This window comes from Equus asinus, chromosome X, assembly GCF_041296235.1.
Source record: "Equus asinus isolate D_3611 breed Donkey chromosome X, EquAss-T2T_v2, whole genome shotgun sequence".
Lineage (NCBI taxonomy): Eukaryota > Metazoa > Chordata > Mammalia > Perissodactyla > Equidae > Equus > Equus asinus.
The window spans coordinates 124,845,600-124,858,751 of record NC_091820.1 but is presented as its reverse complement, the minus strand read 5'-3'; the positions used below and the strand labels follow the sequence as shown (position 1 = coordinate 124,858,751).

Sequence of the window (13,152 nt, the reverse complement as noted above, 5' to 3'; positions counted from 1 at the left end):
TCACTGGTGAATTCTATCAAACATTTAAAAAAGAATTAATATCAATCCTTTTCAAAGTCTTCCAAAAAATTGAACGGGAGAGAACACTTCTAAGCTCATTTTACAAGGTCAGCATTACCCTGATACCAAAGCCAGACAAGGACACTACAAGAAAAGAAAACTACAGGCCAACATCCTTGATGAATATAGATGCAAAAATCCTCAACAAAATATTAGCAAACTGAACTTAAGAGTACATTCAAGGATCATGCACCTTAATCAAGTAGGATTTATTCCTGGGATACGAGGATGAATCAACACATGCAAATCAATCAATGTGATATACCACATTAACAAAATGAAGGATAAAAAATCACATGATCATCTCAAAAGATGCATTTGACAAAATTCAACATCCTTTCATGAAAAAAAATTTTCAACAAATTAGGGATAGATGGAATGTACCTCATCATAATAAAGGCCATATACGACAAGCCCACAACTAACATTATACTAAATGTTAAAAAGCTGAAAGCTTTTCCTCTAAGATCAGGAACAAGACAAGAATGCTCTCTCTTATACTTTTATTCAACATAGTACTGGAAGTCCTAGCTGGAGCAATTAGGCAATAAAAAGAAATAAAAGACATCCAAATCAGAAAGAAAGAAGTAAAATTGTCTCTATTTGCAGATGACATGATATTATATATAGAAAACCCTAAAGACTCCATCAAAAAACTGTTAGAACTAATAAAGAAATTCGGTAAAGTTGCAGGACACATAATCAATATACAAAAATCACTTGCGTTTCACTTTCCTGAAAGAAATTGATGATGACATAAAGAGATGGAAAGACATTTCATGTACATGGATTGGAAGAATAAACCTAGCTAAGATGTCCATTCTACCTAAAGCAAGCTACAGATTCAACGCAATCCCAATCAGAATCCCAAGGACATTCTTTACAGATTAGAGCAAAGAATCCTAAAATTCATATGGGGCAAGAAAGACCCCGAACTGCTAAACCAATCGTGAGAAAAAAGAACAAAGCTGGAGGCATCACAATCCCTGACTTCAAAACATACTACAAAGCTACAGTAATCAAAACAGCATGGTACTGGTACAAAAACAGGTGCACAGATTAATGGAACAGAATTGAAAACCCAGAAATAAAACCACACCTTTTTGGACAGCTAATCTTTGACAAAGGAGCTGAGGGCATACAATGGAGAAAAGAAAGTCTCTTCAACAAATGGTGCTGGGAAAACGGGACAGCCACATTTAAAAGAATGAAAATTGACCATTCTTTTTCACCATTCACAAAAATAAACTCAAAATGGATCAAAGACCTAAAGATTAGACCTGGAACCATAAGGCTTCTGGAAGAAAAAATAGGTAGTACACTCTTTGACATCAGGTATCAGAAGGATCTTTTCAGACACCATGTCTTCTCAGACAAGGCAAACAATAGACAGAATAACCAAATTGGACATCATCAGACTAAAGAGCTTCTTCAAGGCAAGGGAAAACAGGATTGAAACAAAAAACCCACTAATTGGGAAAAAATATTTACAAGTTATATATCCGACAAAGGGTTAATCTCCATAATATATAAAGAACTCACACAACTCAACAACAAACAATCAAACAACCTGATCAAAAAATGGGCAGGGGACATGAACAGACATTTCTCCAAAGAAGATATATGGATGGCCAATAGGCACATGAAAAGATGCTCATCATCACTAATCATCAGGGAAATGCAAATCAAAACTATACTAAGGTATCACCTCACACCTGTTAGAATGGCAAAAACAACCAAAACAAAAAGTGAAATGTTGGAGAGGTTGTGGAGAAAAAGGAACCCTCATACACTGTTGGTGGGAATGCAAACTGGTACAGCCACTATGGAAAACAGCATGGAGATTTCTCAAAAAATTAAAAATAGAAATACCTTATGACCCAGCCATCCCACTACTGGGGGATCTATCCTAAGAAGTTGAAATCAGCAATTCCAAAAGTCCCATGCACCCCTATGTTCATCGCAGCATTATTTACAATAGCCAAGACGTGGAAGCAACCTAAGTGCCCATCAACTGATGATTGCATAAAGAAGAGACGGTATATATATACAATGGAATACTACTCAGCCATAAAAAAGGATAAAATTGTCCCATTCACAACAACATGGATGGCCCTTGAGGGGATTATGTTAAGTGAAATAAGACAGATAGAGAAAGACGAACTCTGTATGACTCCACTCATAGGTGGAAGTTAAACATGTAGACAAAGAGAACTGATTGGTGGTTACCAGGGGAAATGGGGGGTGGGGGTGGGCACAAAGGGTGAAGTGGTGCACCTACAACACGACTGACAATAATGTACAACTGAAATTTCACAAGATTGTAAATTATCATAATCTTAATAAAAAGTAAAAAAATAAAAAAATCACTTGCGTTTCAATACACCAACAATGAACTCTCAGAAAGAGAAATTAAGAACACAATCCCATTTCCAAAATCACCAAAAAGAATAAAATACTGAGGAATAAATTTAACTAAGGAAGTAAAAGATCTGTACACTGAAAACTATAAGAGATTGATGAAAAGAAGTTGAAGAGGACACAAATGAATGGAAAGATACTCCATGTTCATGGACTGGAAGAATTAATATTGTTAAAATGCTCATATGGCCCAAAGTGATCTACAGATTCAATATAATCCCTATCAAAATTCCAATGGCATTTTCACAGAAACAGAAGAAACAACCCTAAAATTTGTATGGAATTGCGAAGACTTTGAATAGCCTAAGCAATTTTAAGAACAAAGCTGGAGGCATCGTACTTCTTGATTTCAAACTATATTGCAAAGCTAGAGTAATCAAAACCGTATGGTACTGGCATAAACACAGACACATAGACCGGTGGAACAGAACAGAAAGCCCAGAAATAAACTCATGTATATATGATCAATTAATTTTTGACAAAGGAGCTAAGAATATACAATGGGGAAAAGATAGTTTCTTCAATAAATGGTGCTGGGAAAACTGAATAGCCACATGCAAAAGAATGAAACTCAACCCCTATCTTACACCGTACACAGAGATCAACTAAAACATGGATTAAAGACTTGAACAGAAGACCTGAAACCATAAAGCCCCTATAAGAAAACACAGGGGGATAAGCTCCATGACATTAGTCTCGGCAATAATTTTTTTGGATATGACATCAAACTGAAAAGCTTCTGCACAGCAAAGGAAACCATCAATGAAATGAAAAGGCAACCCATAAAATGGGAGAAAACATTTGCAAACCACGTATCTGATAAGGGGTTAATATCTAAAATATACAAGGAATTCATGCAACTCAATAGCGAAAATAACCCAAATAATCCAATTTAAAAATTGATCCTTTAAATCCAATTTAAAGACATTTTTTTCCAAAAAGTACATACAAATGGCCAAGAAGTACATGAAAAAGTGCTCAACATCACTCATCATCAGCAAAATGCAAATTGAAACCACACTGAGATATCACCTCACACCTGTTAGAATGGCTATTATCAAAAAGAAGAGAGATAACAAATGCTGGTAAGGTTATGGAGAAAAGAGAACCCTTCTACATTGTTGGTGGGATCGTAAACCGGTGCAGCCACTATGGCAAACAGTATGGAAGTTCCTCAAAAAATTTAAAATAGAACTACCATATGATCCAGCAATTTGACTTCTTGGTATATACCCAAAGGAAACAAAACCATTATCTAGAAGAGATATCTGCACTCGCACATTCGTTGCAGCATTATTCACAATAGCCAAGGTGTGGAAACAACTTAAGTGTCCACTGAGGAATGAAAAAAAAGAAAATGTGGTATATATCTACAATAGAATATTATTCAGCCTTAAAAAGGGATGAAATCTTGCCATTTGAAACAACATGGATGAAACTGAAGGGCATTATGCTAAGTGAAATAAGCCACACACAGAAAGACAAATACTGCATGATATCACTCATATGTAGAATCTAAAAAACAAAAGTTGAACTCATAGAAACAGAGAATAGAATGATGGCTGCCACGAGCACGGGAGTGGGAGAAATGGGGAGGGGTTGATAAAAGGGTACAAACTTTCAGTTATAAGATGAATAAGTTCTGAGAATCTAATGTATAACATGGTGACTATAGTTGATAATACTGTATTGTATAATTGAAATTTGCTAAGAGATTAGATCTTAAGTGTTCTCACCAAAAAAGGCAAATACGTGCGGCAACAGATGTGTTAATTAACTTGATTGTGGGACTCCTTTCACAATGTATATGTATACCAAATTGTTGCATTGTACACTTTAAGTATATCACAATTTTATTTGTCAATTATACCTCAATAAAGCTGGAAAAAACTAAGCAAGCAAATATATATACACACACACACAAGATAACACAAATGTCTATTGATAAACATTTGTGATAAACTTATGCTTTGTAAGAAAAAGTGTTTCATGAAGCTACATTGTCCCCATACAGCAAATGACAGGAAAGAGAATTGCCCAAGTTGAGAAAGGTAGTAAAAAAATATGCTTATTTAAAGACCAATGAAAAGGGATGGAATGAGCCACATCCCACCCCTTGACTTTCATCATTATGTTTATTACGTATGCCTGCACTTCAGGAACACTGTAGGTCAATCTGAGTGGGGCTTGGCGCTTATTTTTGAGTTCTACTAGTTGTTTCAGAGGGACAGGCTGGGTAGGGGGTGCAGAGTGAGGAGAGGATATTGAGATTTGTGTCACAGCAAAAAAGCGTCTTCTCATTCAAGGAAATAAACAATTCCAAACCATCAACAATAACAGATCTTCTGAAGGCCTTCTTGTCTCCGGTTTATTTTTGCACAACTCTTAATCCAATAATTTGTCTGGTGATGGGGGATGAAACAGATTTGAAATCTGTCGGTGGAAATCTTTTCCCAGGAGTTAACTAGTAAGCTCTTTCCTTATTTGGTGAAGTGATTTATCTGGTTGGTGTGTTTGGGAAAACAAACTGGACATGCTTAGTTTAAAAAAGAATTACTTGTAAGCAATAGAATTTTGCCTCTACACCAGAACCTGAGCAAACCTAAAGATTTCAACGGTTGCTTTCATGTTGTTCAGAGCTTTCTCCCTGGGATGTGGTGAGAGGCTCTCCTAGTGATGAAGTGAACAAAACAGATATCCTGAACAGAAGGAAGAAAGCTCTCCAGATCATCTAAGGGGCCCAAATCATCATCATGAAAAAATTTTGAATTCTCATTACTCCTACTTTACCTAAGACAAGGGCCTCTCCTTCTCACCAGAAACAGCAATCTTTGTTTTGAGATTTCCATTTCAAAGATAAAATCCATGTAAGGAGGCTTTGCTCCTCTGGTAGCAGAACTGTGCAGTCTTCAACACCGCAGTTGGGGAGATTCACTGTGAGTGAGGCTCTGCAACTTTCCCAACGGGTCCCTTCACCCGACCTTGGGAAATTTCCACATCACAGGTTGGGGGAGCCCTGGAATTTGTAGCCTCTTCAAAGAATCCTACATCAGCTGGTTTCTATGTGCAGGATTCAAAACGGTCCTAACCAATGGCCACGAGAGTAAGAGGCACGGAAACTGCTTGAATTGTGTCAATAATTGGTAAAGAGATCCTTCATGGTATTTGCTCCCGAGTCTTTGCCCAAGTTGATGAGATGAGCTATATTTTCCGTGAAATTACAATGATCACCTGGCTGATGTTGCTGGAAGCTGGTTGGTGTGTTAATATGTGGCTTGGCAGAAAGGCAAGGGAGGGCAACACCAAGACGTCTTGTGAACGGACTAACTGACTCCAGTAAGAATCAGAGGCCAATCATGAAAACAATCTACTAATAGGAAGCATTCAACAAATTCCCCACTTAGGTACTTTCCAGGAAACTGGGAGCTTACAAATAGCAACGAGAAGCATTCTATTCAGATTCTGCTATTGTATACGTTCCCTTCAAAACTGGAATTTTGTTTTTGTTTGTTTTGCTCTAGGAAGAAAAAGTTAAAGGAGAGTCTAGGCATCATATCAAACACCCCACCATAATTCTGCTGGTCCTAATTCTAATAAGAGGTGTACTGGATTAAATAGTATCCCCCCAAATTCATGTCCTCTCAGAGCATGACCTTATTTGGAAATAGAGTCTTTGCAGATATAATTAGTTAAATTAAGATGAAGTCATACTGGATTAGGGTGGCCCTAAATCCAATGCCTGATGTCCTTATAAGAAGGTCAGGTGAAGACACAAACACAGACAGGGAAGATGGCCATGTGACAATGGAGGCAGATGGGGGTGATGTAGATGCAAGCCAAGGAATGCCAATGGTTTCCACAACCACTAGAAGCTAAGAGACACGCATGGACCTAATTCTCCCTCAGCACCTCCCAAACGAACCCACCCTACTGACACCTTGATTTCAGACTTCTGGCCTCTGGGAGTGTAAGGGAATCCATTTCTGTTGTTTCAAGCCACCCATGTCATGGTAATTCATTACAGCAACCCTAGGAAACTAATGCATAAGATGTGACGGTGGAGAGAATACTAACGTCTGATAAGCCACTTCAACATTACTCTGATCCCATTCCTGCGCTCATCTGATGTTTGACCTTTAATGATTCCTCCTCAGATTACCAAGCATTCATTCTCCATTGAGGAGCCTCCCATTTAGGCAAATTTATTTTGGAATTTCTATTGATCCTAGAATTGTTCAGGCTTCCGTGGATTTTCTGCTTTCAAGGCTTCCAAGTGGAGGGCTACACTCCCTTAATGTTCTGATCATCACATGTACCCAGGACAAACAGGCAGAAAAATGTTAAGAAACCCTGCATTCTATTGTAGGGGTATCTGAGTGAACAAAGATGTCTGTGCAACTGGCACTTCAGTATCCTCTTCTGCTCTTACATTCATACTGCTGGGATTAGATTCATCCCTCACGCAATTTACAACATGCTTCCTCCAAAAGTAAAGCAAAACTACAGGCTTCCTGGAGTCCGGGAGGGGCGACTCAATTGCTGTTGTGTTTCTCTTCTACTTTATCCCATTTGTAAAAGGCATCGTGAAGGCTTGCACCCAAGCAAAAAAGTGATGAGGAATAAACTTAAGAAGTAGCAATGGGGGTGTGATATTGGGTTTAAGAGATGAACTTGAGGGGAGCCCTAGCAGGCTTTGTTGATTAATTGGTTAGTGGATATTGTCAACAGATGAAGAGGGAAGAGTTAAAAAAAACGACTTTGAATTTCCTTAGCCAGAGTGCCTGAGAATATACTGATAATATCATCAGGCACAAACCACACAAGAGGAAGATCAAGTTGTTGGGAAGGACCAGGGATGCGATTAGAATATCCTGCTTTTAGATTAAGCACATATTTTAAAATAGTTTTAATAGCTGCCATCATTTTATTTCAAACATTAACTGACACTATTTTCAAAATAACTTGTTAAATCTGTGAGGAATCTCACAGGAATTATTTTGACACTTCAGATCCAGGTTTTATATAATGAGTGTCTATATAATTGATTTCATCAGAACTACCGAATCTGTGAAGTCCAGATTTCTGCTTTTAAGTGAATATATCACCAACTGACTGTATGACCTCTGGAGTGAGAAACAGTACGATAGAAAGTAACAGCCACTAACACAGGAGGCAGCATAGCATAGAGACTGAAAGCTCTGGCTCCTGTTTCAAACAGATCCAAGTTCAAAGCCAAGCTGTGCTGTGTGGGTACATTATTAACTTCTCTCACCTCATTTCCCCACATGTCAGTTGGAGATGATGTATTACTGACCTTATAGAATTGTTGTGAGAAGTTAATGTGATAACAATAGGTTGAACCTCCTGAAATTCTCATTTCTGTAGGTCAAAAAATCAAATATCAGCATTTTTTTATGCTTCAACCTATACACATAATGCACAGTGCACTTAATAAACATTAGCAATGATTATTCAAGAGATATGGTTCCAATTCCAGCTCCTTGGACAGTTGTGTGACTTTAGATAAATTATGTCCCTCCTCTGGGTCCAACATTTCATCAGTCCATTGAGGAGGCTGAACTGCCGTGGAGGCTCTTTAAAGTTCTTTCATGCTTTCACATTCCATGTTTTCACTGGACGGCGTTAATTTTCCCCATCCCAGGGTGTGTATAAACTTTTTAAATGCAGAGATGTTTGTCTGTCTTGTTTGCTACTATTTTGTCGGTGCTTAGAACCGTCAGTGCCTGGCGCATTGGAGGGGCACAATTAGTCATTGTGAATGAATGAATAAATGAAGTCATAGTCAAGGCCGGATAGGGCACGCATAATAGTCCTGATAATTCGGGTACCTTTTTGCCTTTCCTCCTTCCAAGGCTGTGGAGACCAAGATGACGTGAAGTGTGCTAGACTGACTACCAACAGTGAGGGCTACTTGGATTCACAAGACAATGACGCCCTCCTCCACTTCATTTTGCTTGAGGAGAGAGCTGGAGTTGCTTCTTGCACTGAAGAGTCAGGTACTCAGTATTTTTCTGGCTCAGTAAGTATTTAAAAGGAGAAGAGGGAAGGTTGAAGCGATGATTGGATCACCACGTTGAAGAGGTAAAGATGGTGTGCCGTAAGTCTTCCGGAAAAATCGGTGGGAAAAAAAGAGAACATTTCCTATAAAGATAAGAAAATAAATCTTCTACATATGGGAAAAAAGATAGTTATTAAGAATCTGAGTTACAGTTTAAATACAGTTTTCATAGCACTGCAATTTTAGAAAGGTTATGAGATGTTTTAATAAGCATTCAGTTTCTACACTTCCCTGGGGTAAGAGGCTGATGGTAAAATATTGAATGGAAAACAATAAATGAGAATTCTTGCCATGGCACAGATCCCTAAACTATTTTTGGGGGGTGTTTTAAGTTATTAAACTGTTACAAGATTAAATCTGACAGCTGCTTTTAAGGAAAATATGGCAACTGTTGGGTTTTTTAGAATAATACAAAATGTAGTAGAAAATTGTCCAATTGGAATGGACTTGAGGTCAAATATAATTCACTTAGAAATCTAACAGAAAACAAATCTGTTCTGGATCTATTATGCCACGGCAGTGGATTATTTCTACTGTATCTTATTTCTGTCTATGAGCAGCACGGCGCAGGACAACTTCCTAAACCCACATTGATTGAGATCAGATGTTAGGATGGTGGGGTAGGAGGGAGGCCAGGGAAGGACAAGGCCCTATCTATCCCCTCCCACCCCTAGGACCACCATCTGTAAAAGTTAGTTTAAAAGGAAAGTCAAGGTCAGCTTTGATGGGGGAAAAACCTTACAAAAGACCAGTGTAATTTGAGGGATGGGGAAGGACCTTGAACTGACAGTGCGTGAGTTGATTAAGTGTATTTATACGTCTCAGGTTTTTGTTTCGTTTTGTTTTTTCTTTCAACTGCAGCTAGCGCCTTCTCCTCCATCTCACTGAGAGGTGGCCCAGAGCAGCTCACTCATCTGTTGATAAGGAAATGAAGATCTAAGTCAGACACTGTTGGGTGCCTGCTCACTGGCTTTTCCACCTCCATGTCTTCCTTCATAGCAGAAACCTGAATGTGTCAGGCCTTCAAGCCAAGAGCCCTTGATCTCAGGGAAGCTGTCCCCAGCCACTGTCACTATTAGTCCCAGCCAAGCATGATAACCTCATTTCTCTTGCCACATTTATGGGTGGCCACGTAGCCTAGTTTGGGTCAACGAGACAAAGGGCAAGTCTACTGGGGGGCTTCTGGGAGAGGTTTTCCTCTCCGATCAAAGAGAGAGGCGAATAAAGAGAAAGTCTCTTCTCTACACCCACTTCCTGCTTTTGGAAGTTGTCAGGTGATTGTGTGATGCTTGGAGCTGCTAAGTACGCGCTGAGAGGGAGACACTGCTCACCCACCGAAGGTGGCAGAGTGGAAAGACAGAGAGAACTGAGGGTTTGAGCTGTGGTCCCTTCTCTGAAACTACCTATTTCCAGACTTTTTATTGTGTGAGCAAATTAAGTGTATCTATTCTTTAAATTGGCGTTGGTTACTCTTCTACTTGAAGCCAAAAGCAACCTGATGGAAGACACAAGTAAACTAAATGACATGTCCAAGAGCACTCAGTCACTGGTGTCAGTGCAAGAGCTAAATCTGCAATGAATACAAACTTTGAGATTCGATAGATCCGTGTTTGAATCACTATTTCACTGGGAACTCTTGGACAAGTTGCCTCACTCTCTGGGCCTGTTTTCTCCTCTTTGAAATGGGGATAAAATGCAAATCCAACTCACGGGGCTGTCTTGAGGATTACATGAGATCATGTCATGTGTCATGCCAACAGTCAATGAATGTTACCATTCTTCTGCTCCCTCCCTGGCACTGTGTCCAGTGCGATCTTTTTTTTTTTTATTTCAAAAGTGTGTTTATTTTAAGAATTTTAACACACTAAATTTTTTTTTGAGGAGGAAGATTAGCCCTGAGCTAACACCTGCTGCCAATCCTCCTCTTTTTGCTGAGGAAGATTGGCCCTGAGCTAACAACCGTGCCCATCTTCCTCCACTTTATATGTGGGATGCTGCCAATGCATGGCTTGAAAAGTGGTGTGTAGGTCCACACCTAGGATCCAAATTGGCAAACCTCAGGCCGCTCAAGTGGAACACATGAACTTAACTGCAACACCACAGGCCAGCCCCTAAAAATTTTAAAATTGATCTTACTTTTTCTTTTACAAAATGCATTAGAAACGGTGCAATCTCTTGTCCTTGTCTTCTCTTTCCTTTAGAACTATATAGAGTACCTAGAGGATTCATCTTATTTCATTGTAAACAGTTCTATATATTTACAACGTGCCTCTTCTCTGAAAGTCCCCCAAACAGTACAGTACTTAGTACGTTAGTATCCAGATGAGTTACTGAAGAAGATCTATCTCTTGCTCTGAAAAATAATAAGGGGACTTCTTGAAATTTGATACATCATCTTGAAAATCTTTGAGTGCTTTTTTTTTTTTTTTAAAAGTAACAGGTGTTTTAATATGTTTAGAGTTGCTTTACTTATTGGGTTACATAGGTTTTTTTTTTTTTTATTAATGTTATGATAGATTACAACCTTTTGAGATTTCAGTTGTACATTTTTGTTAGTCATATTGTGGGTACACCACTTCCCCCTCCGTACCCTCCCCCCACCCCCCCTTTTCCCTGGTAACCACCGATCAGATCTCCTTCTCAATATACTAATTTCCACCTATGAGTGGAGTCATATAGAGTTCGTCTTTCTCTGACTGACTTATTTCGCTTAACATAATGCCCTCGAGGTCCATCCACGTTGTTGTGAATGGGCCAATTTCGTCTTTTTTTATGGCTGAGTAGTATTCCATTGTGTATATATACCACATCTTCTTTATCCAATCATCAGTTTCTGGGCATGTAGGCTGGTTCCACGTCTTGGCTATTGTAAATAATGCTGCGATGAACATAGGGGTGCAACGGACTCTTGAGATATCTGATATCAGGTTCTTAGGATAGATACCCAGTAATGGGATGGCTGGGTCATAGGGTATTTCTATTTTTAACTTTTTGAGAAATCTCCATACTGTTTTCCATAGTGGCTGTACCAGTTTGCATTCCCACCAACAGTGTATGAGGGTTCCTTTTTCTCCACAACCTCTCCAACATTTGTCGTTCTTGGTTTTGGATGTTTTTGCCAATCTAACGGGGGTAAGGTGATATCTTAGTGTAGTTTTGATTTGCATTTCCCTGATGATTAGCGATGATGAACATCTTTTCATGTGTCTATTGGCCATATTCATATCTTCTTTTGAGAAATGTCTGTTCATGTCCTCTGCCCATTTTTTGATCGGGTTGTTTGTTTTTTTGTTGTTAAGCAGTGTGAGTTCTTTGTATATTATGGAGATTAACCCTTTGTCGGATAAGTGGCTTGTAAATATTTTTTCCCAATTAGTGAGCTGTTTTTTTGTTTCAATTCTGTTTTCCCTTGCCTTGAAGAAGCTCTTTAGTCTGATGAAGTCCCATTTGTTTATTCTTTCTATTGTTTCCCTCAACTGAGGAGTTACAGTGTCCGAAAAGATTCTTTTGAAAATAATAAGGGGACTTCTTGAAATTTGATACATCATCTTGAAAATCTTTGAGTGCTTTTTAAAAGTGCTCTTTAAATCTGTTTCTTGATAGTATTTTCAGACACCTATGACATAAGCAGATGAAAATAGTGGTTCAGTTGTCCCTACCTGTGAATATTGAAAAGAAAAATGTCTAAATATCAGTAATTTATAAAGTGGCCACAGTCTTTCTACAGCTCAGATGCGAACAAAGTCACACGTGAGCAGATACACTGTGCTAAATTCTTTCCAGGCACCCTTTCACCGCATAGCTAGTTAAAGTGGTACGGCTGGGATTGAACGGAAATTCTGTTAGACTCAAGAGCCCATGCTCTTGATTCCTACACTGTACTGCTGCCTAAAATGCCTGCTAAACTTTCCTGAGTTACCACACTTTCGCGAACAACTGGACCCAAACATATATCAGGGGTTCATCATAATACTAGTTAGCATTTATCGAGCGCCTACTATATACTGGGTAAATGATATCATTTCATTATCAGAGCAACCTTGAAGGGTAGCTATTATTGCTAGAATAAGAAAAATAACTATTATAATAAATATTAATGTCAATAATAATATTAATTGCTATTAATGGTAATATTCATAATTATTAATATAAATTTTCAACAATATTTATTAACAATATTAACATTAATTAATACTTTCATTGATTACTAATTGATAATGTGAAATATTAATTATTAATTCATAATACTGACATTGTTTATTGATTAATAGTATTATTAATAAATATATTGTTTACTACAATAACTTTACAGATGAGGAGAGTGAGGGGTAGTGGTGGGCTGAACCTCTGCAGGCTTACACAATTAGTCATGGGCATTCCATTCCTCCACAGCCTGATTCCAGAGCCCGTGCTCTTTTTGCTCTACCACCTAGCTTCGTATTGTAACAAGAGTACATCGCCATGGGAAACTTGCTGTATATTTCAAATGGAAAACATATCTATAGTAATATATATATATGTATATATATGTTTGTGTGTGTGCGTGTGTGTGAGGAGGATTGGCCGTAGGCTAACGTCTGTTGCCAATCTTC

The 13,152-nt window shown here is 38.4% G+C and overlaps 1 long non-coding RNA gene across 1 annotated transcript in view; it reads left to right on the top strand.

The window, feature by feature from the left end:
• The first annotated feature begins 8,346 nt into the window (after positions 1–8,346).
• LOC139042743 (uncharacterized) overlaps positions 8,347–13,152 on the top strand; it is a 35,569-nt gene continuing 30,763 nt past the window's right edge. The window contains exon 1 of the long non-coding RNA XR_011499809.1: positions 8,347–8,498. This is a non-coding gene — a long non-coding RNA (uncharacterized lncRNA). The remainder of the gene's footprint in view (positions 8,499–13,152) is intronic.